This window comes from Phascolarctos cinereus, unplaced genomic scaffold, assembly GCF_003287225.1.
Source record: "Phascolarctos cinereus isolate Bilbo 61053 unplaced genomic scaffold, phaCin_HiC Scaffold_726;HRSCAF=1367, whole genome shotgun sequence".
Classification (NCBI taxonomy): Eukaryota; Metazoa; Chordata; class Mammalia; order Diprotodontia; family Phascolarctidae; genus Phascolarctos; species Phascolarctos cinereus.
Window position 1 is genome coordinate 27,783,942 of NW_027556098.1, and position 19,653 is coordinate 27,803,594.

General features: G+C 36.8%; 1 protein-coding gene across 2 annotated transcripts in view; it reads right to left on the reverse strand.

Moving 5' to 3' along the window:
• JADE3 (jade family PHD finger 3) overlaps nt 1-19,653 on the reverse strand; it is a 201,285-nt gene that overhangs the window by 137,280 nt on the left and 44,352 nt on the right. The window contains exons 2-3 of one of the 2 annotated variants that reach the window (XR_013482760.1): nt 3,839-3,906; nt 288-329 (exon numbers count right to left, since the gene is read on the reverse strand). The gene's annotated coding sequence lies outside the window, so the exon portion shown is untranslated. The remainder of the gene's footprint in view (nt 1-287; nt 330-3,838; nt 3,907-19,653) is intronic. The other variant, XR_013482761.1, reaches the window with a different exon arrangement.

The window sequence follows — 19,653 nt, forward strand, 5'->3', positions numbered from 1 at the left end:
ACATATTAGATTATAGGGCTTTAAAAACTAAAATTAGTACTTAGAATTTTAATTATAATTCTTAACCACTTCACACCCATTAGTCATTTTTTAAATGTATACTTGTGGATGCAGGTAGGTGTCAATCAGTATTACCCTATTTTACACTGTGGAAACAGACACTGAAAGGTTAAGAATAAATGGCATGGGTGATGACTATATTTTTTTAAATAAACACATCAAAATGTATAAATCCAAATAAATGTTGTTTCCTTCCAAGCAATCATCTTGGAAAGCCAAATACTTACTTTGATGATGCTGCCTGGGGTCAGAACAATTCTGGATTTTCTCTGTGGGAATGAATGAATTAAAAAAGCTTTTACTAAGTATGTACTAAAGGAAGATAACACATCTAAGGGAATGGCAGGAAGGAAGGGGTGGTTCTGGGTTCTGGCAGGAACCAAGGGGTTCTGGACTGAGAAGTCAGAGGGATGGAGAATGCAGCCATAGGGTGACTGGTTCTCATGATCTTTCCTTCCAGGAATGGTAATATTGACAAATGCCTTCAGAAGATTTTAGCAAATTCTTCTGAATATCTTCAGTGGGGACAAATCTTGGTCATTTGAGGTTGAGATTAATTTTTGATGAATCCTAAGTCCCTATATCTTCAGGCACAGCCAACGAACTGACATGCTTTGTTTGAAAGGATTTATTTGTTATAAGGGAGGAGCTATAGATGTTGGGGGGGGAGGTCAGGGAGGGAATCCTTGCAAAGTGACAGTGATGTCAAAAAGAAACATCAATGAAACATTTCATTCTTCTGAAAAAAAAAGTCAAAATCTATTTTGCATCAAGAAAACAATACAGAAAATCAAACTGGTCTAACTTGCCTGGGTCAGAAATAGAGCCAAAGTAATGAAAGATATTTTCTTCTATAGCTTGTAAATTGACTCTGACAGCAATTCCCAAAGAGGCTTTCCAAAAAGGTTGTAAGCAATGGTTTGAATAAGTTCACAACCTCCCAAGGAGATGGCTCTTAAGGACAGCACTTATTTAAAAGTGTATTTGCTGATTGGTTCTGTAAAAGCTACCTTCATTACTTTTAGGTAGTACTGTCATTTTTATTATATTGGCACAGCCTACCATGAACGGTTAATTAATATCTCTCCAATTATTTAGGTTTCCCTTTACTTCGGTAAAGAGACTTTTGTAATTAAAGTCATATAACTCCTGTAGCTTCATTACTTTTACAAAGCAACCTCACGGTTGTCTAAAATATATAAGGAGTCATGGAGAGAACCAGAAAAAAATTTAAACCATTTCATTGTCTCCTATCTCTAACTCCACCACTGAAACAAAACACCATTAGTATATTTGGGTAAAGAACATCTGAACAAGTAATAGCAGGGTTTTTATACTACTACTCAAATGTCTTCATCAGGTGCCGCCCAGCTTAGTAAAAGGCAACAGCTATAGAGAGAGAGGTGGCTGTTCAGTGACTGAGAGCATTTAAATAAATTTCAGATTTTTATCTTTTCTGAAACAAGACATTCAGGATGTTAAAAAAAAATTTGTCCACTGCAATTAGTTCAGTCTCCTGGAAGAATCTTGATCACTAACCTGCATCGAGGCCAAATGCATGAAGTTGTCTTAAAACAATAAATAAAAGAAACACAAAAGCCCCGCCTGATTTGCTTACTTTTTCCCTTGTTTTTCTCCAAAGTAATTACTCTAGGGAATCCTTAATCCCTACAACTTTAGGAGACCTGTAATAAACAAATAGACAAAACCTAGCCTATAGGTTTTTTTTTCCTCCAGAAGCCAAAACACCTAGCTCCCTTTAGGAATTGTATTTCCATTGACCCAACTTAGGGTAATTGGCATATAGCTCCCCAGTGGGATATTATGTCTCATATTTCCAAGTCAGACCTGAACACCTCCTCCTGTGTAACTCTGCAGTTCAGGTGAACTTCAAGTGAATACAACTTGAATCCCTATACATTTAAATCAATAAACATTTATTAAACACCTACTATGTGCCAGGTACTTTTCTAAGCACTCAGGATACAAAAAGAGGCAAAAGAGAGTCCTGCCTTCAAGAAGCTCATAATAAATATCACAACCAAAAGATATCAAAGGCCCAAAAGAGCCTATAAAAATAACTATAATGGTAATAATCACTGGCATTTACATGGTCCTTAAAGGTTATAATGTGCTTTGCATACATTACCTAGTCTGAGCCTTACAACATCCCTGTAGATATGATGGGTATTATTATTGATCTCTTATAGATGAAAAATGAAGACTCAGAGATTTTAGGTGACTTGCCCATAGTTCCAGAGTAAAGGAAGTTTCAGAGGCAGGATATGAATGTGAGTTTTCCTCAAAGTCCAGCACTCTAACGGCTACATCATCCTAAGCCCAAATCTGAACCACTACCTTCCCCCCAAAAAAATGTGAAAATCTTTTCTACTCAAATAAGCAACCTATCTTAAAAGATCTTACATCCAAGGACATCATAGGACTGTCACTGTTGTCCAGTGCTTTTCTGTGTATGTCTGGTTTTGAGGTTGTTTTTAACATTTTTTTCTTTTTTTCTTCTCTCATACCCAAATTACTTTCCCTTCTGTCCTGTAGTCATAGCCAGCTAGCTAGAATCTCATTTTTAGTTTTCTTGTCAGTCAGAAAAAGGAGCAGAAGTTTGGCAGGGCAGTTCTGCAGTCACATATGTATGGCCACAGCTGAAAGGCAACTCCTCCTCCGTTTTCCAGGGCTGCTTCAACAAGACTCCATAATTAGGCGCAGGTGCTGTAACTAATTGGCACACACCCAGGTCACAGTTGACACCATGTGCTCAGAACAGTGACTGAATTTTAATCCTTTGGGGGATGCAATTTCAGAGCTGGCCAAGAAGGACTACATAAGCATGTAGTGAACAGCATAAGATACACACAATACATACATACATATATGTGTATATAAACAGATATATACATGTACATATGTTTACATGTTGGATATTACTCAACCTGGATATTAAAATTTTAGAAGAGTTCAGCAAAAATTGTATATAATTGCAGATAAAAATATGAACACTACCTTGTGGTAATAAATTTAGATTCATAAAAAGCTCTGCATAAACACTGCTATTGGAATACAACCTGCAGACCCTAGACTTTCAGTAGCAAGTGTCAACAATTCAAAGATTTTTTTAAAAAACAACCTGAATTTTGTGGGCAAATCCCACTCATCTTTTTCCGTTATACAAGATTTCTTCCTTGCCCCTACAAAATGGTTTCTTCATTGTGCTTTCTTCCAGGATATGTTAAATAACTAGACCCTCCTACTTTCCCAAGAAGGTTATTCCACAGTTTAATTAAATTCGCCCTTAGGAAACTTCACCACTGGGGCACACATAATGAAGTACCTCACACAAAGACAGCACTACATATCAGGCATGTTTCAAAACACTCTAACAGAGGAATATATGTCTTGCAAACACATTTTTTAAAAAATTACACCAAAATAGGTCAAGTGGTCTTACAAATCAAATTAAGTCACAAAGAAGTATTCAGCACTAACCATTCATTCAAATAGAATTACTTTTATTAATTTATAAAGCATAAAATAACATCACCTTTCCAATAATGCAAATACTTTAAATACCAATGTTTCAAAAGAGTAATCAATGTGCCAATGGTTTGCTTTAATTTTCCCCCTCTGCTATAAGAGAAGGCTAACTGGGTACAGGACGGAGGAGGACATATTTGGAATTTGCTGATTATTAAAAAACTAAAGGCATCAATAAAACATTTTTTTAGTGGAAAGATGGTCAAATGAATATGCCTTGTTCACTTACTGTATCTGCCAAGTTCTGAGTTCAGAATCCCATGTTCCCCCTTCGACAGTTGACAGCATCACAACCACCTAAAAGAAATCATGAGGATTTCATTGGAAATGGCACAATTGTTTTCACCTACCACAAGACCAGACCATTTCTATTTCAGATCTCAGAAACAAAGAAAAGAAGTGAAAAACTTGGGTATTTTGACTCATAAACTCCAATGATGTATTTTCTTTTATTCATTTTGTTAATGCCCTGTAGAGCCTAACACTGTGTCTTGTGTGTAATAGGTACTGAGTAAACATTTGCCATGAGACATTGGTAAGCAAAACAGAAAAAACACTCAACAAGGGGATAGGCTTTAGGGGGTGAGGAGAACTGGCGTCTAATCCTGGCTCTGATGTCAGCCAGCTGTGGAATCTTGGACAGTTATTTCATCAGTCTGGACTTCAGTGCCCTTATCTATAAAATGAAGAGGTTGGATTAGGTCTCCTTCAGTTCTCAAATTCCATGAGTGTGCCATAATATCTATCACACTTTTCTCAGTACAACCTTATGTCATGCAAGTCTTCAAAATTAAGACTATCCCAAATTTACTTTTTTTATAGGTCATGAAAATATATAACGCTCTAAGATTGCATAATCTTGTTCAATTTAAGAGCTCACTATTTTAAATTTTCAAATCCACTGAATTATATCTATTAACAAATATTGCAGTGACATGTAACAAAAAATACACTCCCACAAAATTCATTTCGCCCACATACAGAGCATTCAAATAATAACAAATATATATACTTTAACATGGGATATTTACACGTAAAATGAAAATTATGATGTCGGCATTTTGCCAACATGTAGTTTAAGGAAGCATATGCTCAAAATATTTACCATGAATTTCTCTGCATTTCTAAAATGTTGCATTACACACACATACACATACATACACACCCCTCCTCTTCAACCTGCCTAATTACCAGGTAAAGAATGTCCAAATAACTACTGTTTCAAACTAATTATGCCTCCTTAGAATGACTACATTTGTTGATGGTTAGTTTTGCATTCCTGTCCCCAACATCTTTTCACCTGAGTGACATGCAATAAAAATTAGTAACATTTCACAAGTTGGAAAGTGACTCAACCTTCTTGGACCTGTTTCCTCTTCTGTAAAATGAGAAGGCTGAGTAAAATGATGCCCAAGGCACTTTTCAATTAGACAGTTTTATGAAAAGCTACAGAAATTGTTTGCACATGGACATCAAAACTGAATAATCTGAATTTCTATTTTTTTTCTTTCCCTTTTCCAAGTTAGGTAGACCCTGTGTCCAATTTATGAGAGAACATGGACAAGGGCAGTCCAGGATAGCCAGTGAAAAAGCCTAGAATTGGGAGACAGAATGTCTTTTGTGAGAAACAGAAAGGAGGTCAGTGTCACTGGATCACAGAGTACAATGGGAGGGCTGTAAGGTGTAAGAAGACCAGAAAAGGATGGGAGGAGAGGCTCAAGGGAGAGGTTATACAGGGCTCTGAACACCAAAAAGAGGATTTTATATTTGATCCTGGAAGTGAAAGGGAGCCACCTGAATTTACTGAGTAAGGGGGAGAGGATACTCACTATCCCTGTGACTTTCCAAACTAAAACAGCCTCCCTGGCCACCACTCACCTATTTCTGTTGTATTCTCCTGTTAGAATGTAAGCTCTTTGAGGTCAGGGTATGATACCCTATATGAGGAGGGGAAGGAAGAGAGAGGAAGGGAAGGACCATGACATAAGGGAGGCGATGCCATGTGAACTGGATTTAAGTGAGGGAGAGCTGTGCAAAGTCACCACCCTTAATCTCCAAGCATGCAAGATATAAAGTGCAGATTTACATTAGTAGGGGAAGTTCCTCACCAGAAGCATCCTATACCAATACAATCACAGTTCTGATTTTTTAAAAAGTTATCAGTAGCTAACAAATGGTTCCAAGAAGTGATGTGTCATATTATCCTAGTATAAAGGCAATGTTAATTTCCATGCCCTGCTTAACTCTCATCTGTAGAACTGCCACATACTTAATCAATGTTTCTGTAGCTTACTATTTGTTCTATTAGAATCAAAGTCAAAGAGCTCCCATGGCAGAACAGCTCTCAGTAGAAATAATTCCACTGAGCTGTGAACATTCCTGTGCTTTCTTTCAAACTTCTTGATTTGGCTGTTATCAGAGAAAGATAAAATTCTTGATGATGGAAAACTAATGCACTACTGACCTTTCCTAAAGCAGAATTGGAGGAAGGAAGGGGAAAGTCTGGCATAAAAATCAATGGGCCAGCACTTAAGTAACCTCCTGCTGCTTCCCCTGATCTCCAGCAAGGGGGGTGGAGGGTGGGGAAAAAAAATGCATGAGTGTGCGTTTGCTTTCGAGGAAGTATCTGTCTGACATTCTATACATGAGACTCTTTTCTTTAAAAGACACCATTTAAAAAAATTTTTTTAAATTCATATTAGTCTTTCTGTGCTTGAAAGTTTTATCAGGTAAGCAGATAATGCCTAGATAAAAGAAAATTACATACACTGGAATATTACTAACTTGATAAGAAAAGTACATGGTGAGTTAGGGGAGCACATGAAATAGAGCACGAGGAATAGATCATGTTCATTTGTTTTTCTGAATTGTCTTTTTTCCTAAAATCATTCTGTACCATTTGCTAGCATAGTAAAGTGGTACTTTCACAAAACTTACTCTCTTAATGTAGTTTTTAAGTAAGGTTTCCTGTTATTAGTGTTTGACATAAAAAAATGAGAAGAGACCAAAAGGTTTTATTGTGAGAACTAACATCTTCACAAATTAGTGCCATGAGAATGGCTATGATATTTTCCTTTCTGTTGACCCAGATAGGAAGTCATTCATCCAGCTAACCTATTGGCCCATGAGAGTTTCTGAACCTAAGTTTCTATAGTAGGAATTTTGAGCAGTTTGATACATAAAAAAGAACCCTGGACAATTAGCAGATGAGAAGGATTCTGGTTCTGATTGCCAACAATATTCTCTGTGGGTAAAACCAAGTCATTGTTTTCTTCCTCAAGATTATCTATCTACCCATAAAATGGAAAATATTTGCTTCAAGCTACGCATCACATATAAGGAGGTCATTTAAGCCCTGTTTTCTCAAAGTCAGAGTAAGACCCAACACATAACATTAAAAAATGGGACACTGGAGTAGAGAGGAGGAAATCATTATGGAGGGGGCCTTAGAGATACAAAGAATGGAGGTTAGAGGAAAGGGAAAGGCACAGTGAGAAAATGATGGGGAGACTAGAATGGTAAAGGAATGAGGTTAACGATCTATTGTATTGAGGCAGAGACCTTTAGTTTTAGAAAAAATAATTAGTACTATTTCCAGAAAACTATCTGTGTATTCATTATCTAGTTGGCAAATAATCCAGGGTCTTCACTTCTTCCTACCATCCATATATACTTTGTTCATTTTATTAAATGCAGGCATCTATTCTCGAGCCATACAATCTCCACTCAAAAAGTGTATGTAATTCCAGAGAATCATATTCCGAGGGGGAAAAAAAAGTTGGCTCCAAAATACTGATGGAAGAAATCACACTTAGATATATAACATACACTTCTTTCCTTTATTCTTGATAGAAAAGCAAAAATTTTACCAACAAAAAACAAGGTTAATTTAACACGATAATTTAAACACTCAAAGTTTTTGCAATAAGCCTGTGACAATTACTCTGAAGATGTGGCAAGAAAAGCTTCATCTCACTGGAGAAACTCAATCAAACAACAGATATTTGTTGAATACCTACTTCAAGGACTATTCCAGGCTTTTTGCCAAAAAACGTATTCAAAGATAGGTGCCTTGAATAGCTCTTCTTTCCTTTTAGCTTCACCCCTCACTGGCTTGTTTCTAATTACGTTTAAAACAGACAGTGAAACTGGAAACTCACTGTATCTTATTTCCAGGACACTTATAATGAAGGAAAGTATGATAATATTAAAGAATGACATTTATATAGCACTTTAAAGTTACATAACTATCTCACCTGAACCTCACAACAAACCTGAGTCAAATACTACAGGTATGACTATTCCTATTTTGCAGATGAAGAAACTGAGGCTCAGGAAGATTGAGTGATTTGTCCATGGTCAGCCAACTAGTGTCAGAGGCAGGATATGTAGCCAGGTCTTCCCAAATTCACATCTAGCATTCTTGTCTGCTAGACCACCCTTATAAGCTTGGGCATTTTCCCCCAAGAAGAGCAGGTCTTACCAGTTAGCAGATGGGGAAAAGAAATAAGACCGCAACAAAATGCAAAGTGATCAAAAGTAAAGAAGCAAAGACAGAATTCTAAAGGATAAAAAAGGGAGCAACAGTCACCACTACCTCTCATGTCTAAAAGATGTTCCAGTTTGTAAAATTATTTCATATCTATACCACATCATTTGATTACCACAACAACCCTCATGGGAAGCACAGTAGAAATCTATTTGCTGTGTAGTCACAGAATCTGGGTTCAAATCCCCCTCCTAACACATACTGCCTGTGTGACCTTCAGCAAGTCAACTTAACTTCCCTGGGTCTTAGTTTTCTGGTGTGTAAAATGAGGGGGACAGACCCAATGGCTTCTTAAGTCCCTTCCATTTCTAGATCTATGTTTCCATGAGCCCTGCTGGGAAGATAGGGGTAGCCTTAGTCTCATTTTATAGTTATGCAAAGGAACAGTTAGGTGGTGCAGTCCATAGAGCACTGGGCTTGGCATCAGGAAGACTCATCATCATGAGTTCAAATCAGGCCTCAGACACTTACTAGCTGTGCGACCCTAGGCAAGTCACTTAACCCTGTTTGCCTCAGTTTCCTCATCTGTAAAATAAACCTGCAGAAGGAAATGGAAAACCACTCCAGTATCTTTGCCAAGAAAACTCCAAATGGGGTCACAGAGAATCAGACACAACTGAAAATGACTCAACAACAATAATTGAGCAAACAGGCTGAGCAGTTTAGATGATTTGTCCAAGGTTACATGGCTATCATTAAGTGGCAAAACCATGAATAGAAATTAAATGTTCCAACTCTTGAGTCACTATTTTTCTCACTACACTACATGGGTACCAAATGTGTATATTTCTGGTATGAAAACTGAATCACCTACATGCAAGTGCTATTCATAAATGGAATTAAATCATCAGTTTTAGAGCTAGAAGTTTTAGAGCTGGAAGGGACTTGGGGGGTTATCTAGTCCAATCTCTTCATTTTACAGATGTCGAAACTGAGACTCAGAGGTTTGTCCTTGGTTGTACACTAGTAAGCATCTGAGATAATATCGGAATCCAGCTCTTCCTAACTCTAAATCCAGTGCCTTACTGATTATGCCCTATTTCTCTAAATGCACTTGACCATAATGTGTTGTTACTAAGTAGGTTCCAAAAGAGGCTAAACTATCTCCAATAGGTGAGAAAGGCAAGATCTGGAATCTAACTTAATTTATTTGCAGCATTGTTGAAGGTTTGATGGAAAGAAAGTTGACAATTCTGGTCAAAACAGGGTCAATATGATCCTTTATCTATGATATTCCAGATCCTGATTATCACTAATAACTGTTATATTGCCTAGGTAAAAATATTAAAGCTTATTTTATGGAACAGGATTGTATGTTATATTTCCTTTTTAAAATTTATTGCTTGGAAACTATCTTTTATCCAGTAAATGAACTTTCTTCTCTCATTTCCTTTTATTCAGTGCAGGCTCTCCAATTCTGCTCCTCTATACCCACTGTAAAATTTTTACTTCATTCTGATCTGTTGAAACATCAATGATACTTAGCACTTTTAGCTAGGACAAGGAAGCCAACGACCAGGTACTCCAAAACCCAAAAATGCCCAAGATAATTGAAAAGAACCAATGAAATAACTACAAGGAGAAGAAAAACATGCTTTATATTGGCAAAACTCCATTACAGAAAATTAAAGGGGCATTTCTTTCCAATACAAAGATATATCCATTCTTTAAATAGGAGGATCAGTTCATTTGTCCCCATAATTCCAGAACAAAGCAATAGTCCTAAGGATGAGACACTTTAGTTTGGAATAAGCCCCTAAATTGGCAATTTGCCCCAGGGCACTTTCACATACTTTAACTAGATTAGGGAAATTTAGGGAAATCAGCACAGTTCAGAAATGTCAAAGGAGGGTAGTTGTGACAGGTGCCTGCCCATTCTACCCTACCGTACATAAAGCCAAATTTAAATGTCTATTTCCTTCTTAAGAAACTCCTAAAAGCTAACAAAACCTTTCCCTTTCCTCGGATTTCAACAGAATTATGGGGCTGGAAGGAATGTCTAGAGATGTCACCTAGGTCATTCTTCTCCCTTGTAGGTCTACATTTATCCAAACCCAGACAAATGAGACTCTGCCTTATTTTTTAAAAGGTCCATGGGAAAAGATTCCACTTCATCCTTCAGGAAGACATTTCAAATTTTAACAGCCCTGTCAAAGTTCTTCCTTGTAACATAAATCTCTCATACTAAAGTTACAATCCATTTTCTTATTTTCAGTTCTCAGTAACTATCATCTCTATATCTACTGCTATATCACTCCTTAGTCTTTGCTTTTCCTGGTAAATTATCCTTAACTATTCTACTTCTTTCTGTAAGGTCTTCCTTTTTAAATTATTTTTTGTATTAGTTTCTTCTGAATCTTCTCCTTGTTGACCATAACTATCAAGTTACAAAGTCTAAGACAGGAGTGGGGAACCTGGAGCCTTGAGACCACATGTGGCCCTCTACGTGGCCTTCAAGTATGGTCCTTTGACTGAATCCAAACTTCACAGAACAAATCCCCGTAATAAAAAACTTGGACTCAGTCAAAAGGCTGCACCCAAGGACCTAAAAAGCCACATGTGGCCTCAAGGCCACCTCTAATCTAAGATAAGATGAGAAGAATTCTAGTCAAAACCAAAATTCTAGTCAAACCAGAATACTAGCCCAAACTTACCAAATGAATACTACAGTGAAGTAAACTTGAGGTTCCATATTCCACACCAGAAAAAAAATTTTTCATTACTAGATTAAAAAAAGTAGACAACTTCTAAGGAATTCCAAAAGAAGAAAAATGGGGAACAGGACTAGAAAAAAAATTTTTTTTACCTTCACTCAACAACAATAATAAATTCAGTGGTAAATAATTTGGGTTAGGAAAGAAGGAGGTAGAGAGAGACCCTCTATGCACCTGTAAGTATCTAAAAGGCACAAAGATTAAAAAGGAGACCAGGCAATGTCATCAAATTTTAAAAAATGGAAACTGGGTAAGTGTTTTTGGGGGGAAAAACTTTTCTGATGATGAGGCAAAATATTCTCCCAAAGGTTTTTACCACCTATCCAATGAAATACTTATTAAGAATACAAGATAAAGAAATAGAAAATGTATTTAGGGAACTATGCTGCCAAGCCCTCTTGAGGATGTACAAAATAACCTAATTAGACTTCTATATCTGTAATTTCTATGAACCTAAAATAAGGTTCTACCAGGATGTTTTTCCTATGGCATTTCAGCTTGCAGAAAAACTAACCAAGGTGTTGGCCATGCACTGGACTGAAGAGGAAGGAAAGTACAAACCTGAAGAGGCGAACATGTCAAACACTCAGCCCACAGGCCAAAGGTGGCCCACAACACTCCCAAGTACAGCTCAAACCAGATTAAAATGTAGTTCCTATTTAATTTTAACGTGTTGATGTATTAGTAAAAAGAGAAATGTATAAAGATGTGTGGTTTTCTAAGTCAATACGTGGCCTGCAGGAATTCTTATGTATAGTTTAGAGGTGCCCATTTTTATTTGAGTTTGACAATACTGTGCTGGTCAACCTCTATTATGTAAAAGTCTTTTCTCCACAGCACAGCCAGTGAATGAATGCCTTTTTACCCGACTACCTGTCAATCTGATTCTGGCTAGCCTATAGAGGAAATAACAATTTTTCCAAAGGATCATAGGACATGAAAAGTCAAATTCTTTTATAGATCTGAGAGAACATGTTCTTGTCAACTCTAGAAGACCCAAAGTTAAACAGCCTTTCAGAGGTGAACTTGACGACATAGGCTCAAGGAGAATCTACCATTCACCTTACCACTGCCCTTCCTCTCCTCCTAGTGTTTTCCGCCTCCTCTAAATTCCCAATAAAACTGGCCATATACAAAAAACCAAATGTTTACATTTAATTTTTGGACACCCAGAATACCTGAAAACACCAGATGAAGACTAAAGGGTGGTGTCACCCAGTGAGGGGAACAGATGAGTAGAAGATAATTATGAATAATAAATTCAAATAACAACAATAGCAATACTGATGTTAATAAAGTTATTTATGCTTATAAAGTACTTTACGTTATCTCATTTGATCCTCACAACAGCTCTAAAGACAGGTACTATTATTATCCTACTTTTAAGCAAACTGAGATATACTCGACTTGACCTAAATCACACAGCTATGTCTGAGGGCAGATTTCACCTCAGTTCTTCCTAACTCCAAGCCCAGCAATGCTTTATCCAATGTAACACCCAGCTTCTTATATTTATATAACACTTTAAAGGTTCACAAAGTACTTTGAAAAATATATTTATCATATATGTGCTATCTCAAGCTAACATGACAACTCTAATAAAGGAACAAACTTTTTATGTGCTACATGTACATTTAAATACTATGTTGGGGTCCCTTGCAATACAAAAAAATGAGTGCAATATATTTATTCCAATATGACATTTATAAGGAAAGCAGCATGGCATACTGGAAACAGCACTGGATCACTTGAGTTGGGTTACCTGAGTTCTAATTTTATTTCTTCTATGACATATATGACCTTAGGTAAGTCACTTAAACCCTCTGGAGGCTAAATGTAAATCACTGGACTTGGACTACAAGACCTCCATGAAACGTTCTTCTCACTGAGGGGTTACATTGTTGGGCTATAGGGCATAAGAGTTCTGTTGGTGTTTGGTGTCTCCATGATCTAATACAGATTGAGTACTTATCAAGGTCTATGTGTTTTCTTTTTACAGAAATTCCTCTTGTGCCCACATATTGATTACACCCATATCCTTGGATAAAAATAAATAAAATGGGTTATTTTGAAACAGTAGCCTACATTTCTCTTCTTTTCTTGGTCTGTCAGTCCAATTTCTTTGTTCTACTTTTCTATTCCCACTGCCAGCACCCTAATACAGGCCCTCATTACCACTGGATTATTTCTATAGCCTCTTAACTGGCCAGCTTTTTATCTCTTTCAGTACTCTAATCCATCCTTCCTTATTCTGACATCTGATGCTGCCTGTAATGGCTCTATATTGCTTACGAAGAAAGTTCAAATTCCTTAATCTGGTTTTAAACCCTTTCTGCAATCTGAGACCTCCCCACCTTCCCCACCTAATCTCACATCATTCCAATCCCACCCCGCATGCACAATACTTCAAACAAACTGGTCTTTTAGACACATCAAGTGCTTTCCTCCTCCCTGCACATTTACTCAATCCATACATTCTCCACACCTAGCTCAGATCTTTATTAGAAGAAAGGCAGCATGGTATAGGGGCTAAAGTACTAGACCTGGAGGCAGCAAGACTTAGGCTCAAACCCTGCCTTTGACATTTATTAGCTCTGTGACCATGGACAAGTTACTTACCTTCTGTCCACTTCAGTTTCCCTATTTGTAAAATAAGCTCTAAGTCTACAATACTAGTACCAAACTAGAATCCTGTGACTTGTTTCCACACTCTATTCTCTACCCTTTCTAATACATGTCATGTAACTATGAAGACTAATTTTATTAATGAACTGTTCTGACCATATCACTCCTCTGTTCAAAACAGTCAGTGGCTTCTGGCAACTGTCAGTATACTTAGCGAACAGAATGTTGGAATCACACGGCTTGGGCTCAAATTCCACCTCAGACATAACCAGCTTTGTGACCACAAGATAGCCACTAAAACTGTCAAAGCTTCAGTTTTCTCATATCTAAAAAGACAATAATAACGCTTATACTTACCTGCCTTACAGATTCGTAAGGAAAGTATTTTTACAAACCTTAACACATTATATAGATGAGAATTATTATAAAATAAGACCTTAATCTTGGCTTTTAAAGCCCTCTACTCTACTGGCTGAGAATTATTTCATATATTACACCCTAAATGGAGCTAATGTTCCCTAATCCCATATTGACTTCTCTCACCTCTGAGCACTGGTACAGGCTATCACCAGGGGTGGGGAACCTGTAGCCTTGAGGCTACATGTGCACCTCTAGGTCCTCAAGTGAATCCTTTCACTGAATCCAAATTCACAGACCAAATATTTGTAATAAAAGGATTTGTTCTGTAAAAGTTGGACTCAGTCAAAAGGCTTCACCCAAAGAACTAGAAGGTGGCCTCAAGGTCGCAGGTTCCTCACCCCTGGATTCGCTATATAAGACAGGAATTTCCTTCCTATCTAAAAGTTGAATTGCTTTCAAGACCCATCTCAGGTACGTCCTCTTCCATAAATCCATCCCCAATTTCCTCCCCTCCTAACCCCCAACAGCTGAAAATGATTTCTTACCACATGTTAGACATCTCCTTTGTTCTTATCACACTCTTATAATTATTTGGGTACATGTCTTATTCCACCTAGTATAGACTGTAAGGTCTGTAACACCGTGTTGTTTATCACTTTTCTTTCAGACTTACACATTTCTCAAAATATAAGACATTCAAGGACTTCTTTCAGGGATGCAGAACCTGGCCTTAAGACTACACGTGGCCCTCTAGGTCTTCAAGTGCAGTCCTTTAACTGAATCCAAACTTCACAAAACAAATTCCCTTAATAAAAGGATTTGCTCTGTAAAACTTAGGGTTAGACGTTTTCTTGGTACCCATGGCTTGCACCTTTTTAATGCCCTTCAGTATGCCGCAGAATGATTGCTTCTGTACATATAGCAGACATTGCAGCAGTGCAAGAATGAATAAATGGATGCTTCTGCCAGCCAGTAATCTAACAAAATCATGACCCATCCATTCTTCTTTTGTAAATAACTGGTTTATTATATGTAGCATGTTCTAATGGCCACTTAATATGCATACAAAAAAACCACAAGATACAATCGATGGAAAGGAAAATATGCGTTTTACAGCCTGTCAAACATACAAATATCAAAAGGAAAACTGTTACTTCTCCACACTGCTTACTGTGACAGGTGTGAAACTGCAGCTCTGCCATCTGTGCAATGCGGATCAGTTTTACTGTCTAGCTAGCAGCCAAAACTGCAAGGTGCAGTCTTCCACTGGCTAAATAATACTTTGTAGGGTTCCCCCACACCTCCCTCTCCTCCTTACATGTTGAAGAGAGCTAAGTATGTCTTTTTCTTCCCAAATATAGACAAAATTTTTATTATTACAAATAAGATTCAATCCTCTACATCTATCATCAGGAGCCTCATTTATCCGAAACGGGAGTTAACAGTACAGTTGAGACATAAATTCTTCCTAGAATAACTAGTTGTTCTTCTGAAGCTGGTAATAAAACAGACTTGTTTTCAGTTCTAAACAAATCTACAGGAAAAAGTACTTTGGATAAGAGTAGCAATTAAGAAATCTGTCAGTTTAAATTGACACTAAATTAAGGAACAATGTCTACATCCATTCCCTTCACTCCCACAGTCACGACTACAACCCTGACCCTTACCTGGAGCATATGTTACCATTAAAGGAAATCTGACCCAAAACTTTGCCATTCCAAGTTAATCTGCATACCACTACCAGATTAATCCTTCTAAAACACTAGTTTGCCATATCTACAGAGGTACACCAAAATTGTCTAGAACCTAGCCCCTACCCACCTTTCCCACATTATTGGTTAGTTAGTGGCAGACTAGGGCTAACTCTCCAGTGTTCTAAATCCCTATCTAGGGCTCTTTCCACTATACTACATTGTCTTCCCAATCTGGTACATCACACAGGATCATAGATTCAGAGTTAGAAGGGACCTGAGTGTCAGTTTAACTCCTTCATTGCCAAGATGAGGAAAGTGAGGCCCAGACAAGTTAAATGACTTGCCTGAACCTGGACATCAATTTGCAGAGCTGAAATTGGATCTCAGATCCTCCAGTATTTTTTTTATTTGTTTTATTGATGTATTTCCCTTTTGCATAACAAACATTTTCATATTACAACCTCTCCATGAAAAGTCTTTTGTAACAAAATAAAACAATTAGTTAAAACAAATAATAGAGTGGCCACATCTGAAAAATGAATGCAATATTTTACATCTATAGCACTCCTTCCAATTCTCTATTTTTAAAAAACTAACAAATCTAATTTCTCTCCCTCCCACGTCCTGCCTCATTAAAAAACAAATTTATTGTAACAAATATGCATAGTCAAGCAAAACAAATTCTCTCCTTGGCTGTATAAATATATACATACATATATATATATATATATATATATATATATATGTATATGTATACACACATGTGCCTCATTCTGCACTCTAAATTCTTTGCCTTTCTGTCATGGATAGCATGTTTCATCATTGGTCCTCTGGACCATGATGAATGGTCCATGAATGGTCACTGTATTTATAATAGTTCTGTGTGAGTCTGGGCAAGTCACTTAACTTCTGTTTGCCTCAGTTTCTTCAACTACAAAAACAGGACCTACTTCCCACAACTGTTGTGAGATCAAATGAAATAATATTTGTAAACAATTTGGCACAGTAGGCTCTTCATATATGCTCGTTTCCTTCCTTCCACTTTTCAAGGTTGTTTGTTTTTACAAACTATTGTTCTCCTGGTTCTGCTCATTTCATTCTTCATCAGTTTATTAAAGCCTTCAAAATCTGTTATTTTTGCTGTAATAGTATAAATTGTTCTGCTCATTCTGGTTACTTCATTCTGCATCAGTTCCTAAATTTTTCCATGTCTTTTTCAAATCATCTGCTTCCTCATTTCTTACAATATAATCGTATTTCTATCACATTCATATACCACAACTTATTCAGCCACTTCTCAACTGATGGGCATCCCCTTAATTTCCAGATCTGTTTTGCCACCCCAAAAGAGCAGCTATAAATAGCTTTGAACATAATAGCCTCTTTATTTGATCTCCTTTGGCCATAGGCTTAACAGTGTTGTAGTCTAATCGAAGGGCAAACCATTCTTTCTAACTTTGAAATGATGTTTATTGTCTTGTATTGCTCAGTAACTATTTCATATGTATGAATAAAGCCACACCAATTACAAGTTCCTCAAGATAGAAAATGCCATAGTGCATTATGCAATGTTGAGCAAATAAACAGTAGGCCTCTAAGAAATTTTCCTTAACCTACAGAAATATATTTAAATTTTGGGTATTCACCCAAGGAAATACATTTATTGGACTTCTACATATACAATATGCATGTTAATTGGTTAAATTTATGTGTCAGAAGTAATTTTGTGTCAAAATAAATTTGGCTCTTTGAAAACCAACTTGGGGAGAGTCATTAACCAGCTTTAGCTAAACTATTTGACACTCTGAAATAATAACTTCATCGTAGGCCTTTGGCATAAAAAAAGTACAAAAATTAAGTTGGATATCTAAACTCAAAAAGGGAAGGAAAAGCTCTCTTAACATCTGCTGAAAGGGAAGATGAACAAAGGGATGCTTTGATTCACATAGAAAATGTTTTGGAAATAGTTAAACAAGTAATTTGATAGGCTAGAAGGATGAGCCTTAATCAACAAGATGAAAATTAACAGGCATTAATGTGGAATTCTGCATTCAAAAAAGCAATTACTGGCATAGTGGGACAATGGGAAAAAGAGCTGGAATTAGAAACAGAGGATCAAGGTTCAAATTCCTGCTTTGTAAGTGACATGACCCTTAGAACTTGGACAAGTCACTTAATCTATCTGAATCTCAATTTTCACATGTAAAATAAGGGGGAATTGAACTATATCACCTCCATATCATTATGAACTATATCATCTCTAATGTTTCTTCTAGCTCAAATATATATAAACCTACTTCTTGTTGTACATACTTTGCTCTCAAAGAGAGCTAATGATCAGGAGAGTGATGTCTTGACTTGCAAGTGAATTGGATTTAAGTGAAGCAGAACTGTGCAAAGTCATCAGCCCCACTCTGTCCTCCAGAGTTATCTGAGTCCACTGGCAAGACAGCAGCACCCCTCCCAGATCCAGTGAGAGACCTTGGCCTTTTTAAGCTAAGGTCTTTCCCAGGTCTCAGTTTGTCTAAGGCAATACCCATTCAGTGATCAAAGGCTTGATAAGATGGCCTAATTTGACTTCCCAAAAGAATCAGTCTGGGAGAGGAAGACTTAATACATAATGGTTAAAAAAAATTTATATGAGGAAAATTTCTGGAGTTTTAGTTGATCACATGAAACAACAGTTTACATTTAAACATAGTTTAAGGTTTGTAAGAGTATAAGCATTTTTATAAAGCTTTAAGATTGCAAAAGTTTTTCTTCATAAAAACCTTTGAAGTAGTTATTTCAAGTTTCATTACTATACTCATTTTATAGATGCAGAAACCAAAGCTCTGAGAAGATAACACAACTATTAAGTTGTGTAATAGAGAATCTGATCCCAGGTCTTCAGATTCCAAATCCAGCACTCTTTAACAACTATACCTTACCACCCACAATGAGACAAAAATTTGACATTACGTTTAAAAAATTTAATGTAGTCTCAGGTGGCATTCATAGAATTACAATGAAAAATGATCAAGGAAGGTGATAATCTTCTCGTATTGGTGAAACTATGCAGAGAGAGTACTATGTCCAATTCTTGGTGTCATACTTCCAAAAGGAAAATTAATACCTTCTAGGTTTCCAGGGGAGAATGAGCAGGATGGTAAAGGATCTAGAACTCATACAAGGTATGGTTATTATGGTCATTGGGAAAGTTAAACCTGACAAAAAGATGACTTGAGAGATGTAGGTGGGAAGATTAGGCATGGTGGAGTTTTCAAATATTCCATGTCAAATTGTGGAAAAACAAATAAATAACCTACATTTTTTTTTAGGACCAACGGGGTGAAGTGACAGGGAGAAAGACTTTGGTTCAATAAACTTGAAAAAAAAACAATTAGAGAAGTTTAAAAAAGGAATGGTGTATTTCACTGGTACCTGCTGTCCAACACCAGAAGTGTCCAAGAAACAATGGATCACAATGCATTAGGAATGTTATAAAAGACATTTCTCCCTTATGAGCCAAATGAAGCCAGGTAATCTCTAACTCCAAGTTTCTTCCTCCAACTCCAAGAATCTATGATTATTTAAGGGCTAATAAAGGTTTCACTGTTAATAAATATCAATTTCTACATAATAAAATGAGTCTAGCGAAAGGTGGAATCTCTTCATTCTAATTCTAAAATCTTAGATTATGGCCCAAGCTATAATGATTTGCTACTCTAATAGCAGTGAAACACAGGAAAAGCCAAGTGCAGAGAGTTTAAACCAAGTTTAAGTTTAAATTAACAACCATTTATGAAGCACTTAGTATGTGTCAGGCACTATGCTAATCATTGGAAATACAAGGAAAGGAAGGAAAAAAGTCTCTATTCTCAAGGAGCTAATGGGGGAGACAACATGCAAACAATTATGTACAAATACACACACACACACACACACATATAAAATACAGAATAAATTTGAGATAATCTCAGAGTGAAGTCACTATGATTAAGGAGGACTGGGAAAGGCTTCCTGCAGAACATGGAACTTTAGCTGAGACCTGAAGAAAGCTAGAGAATCCAGGAGGCAAAGAGGAGGAAAGAGGTTCCAGGCACAGAGAATTACTACTGGA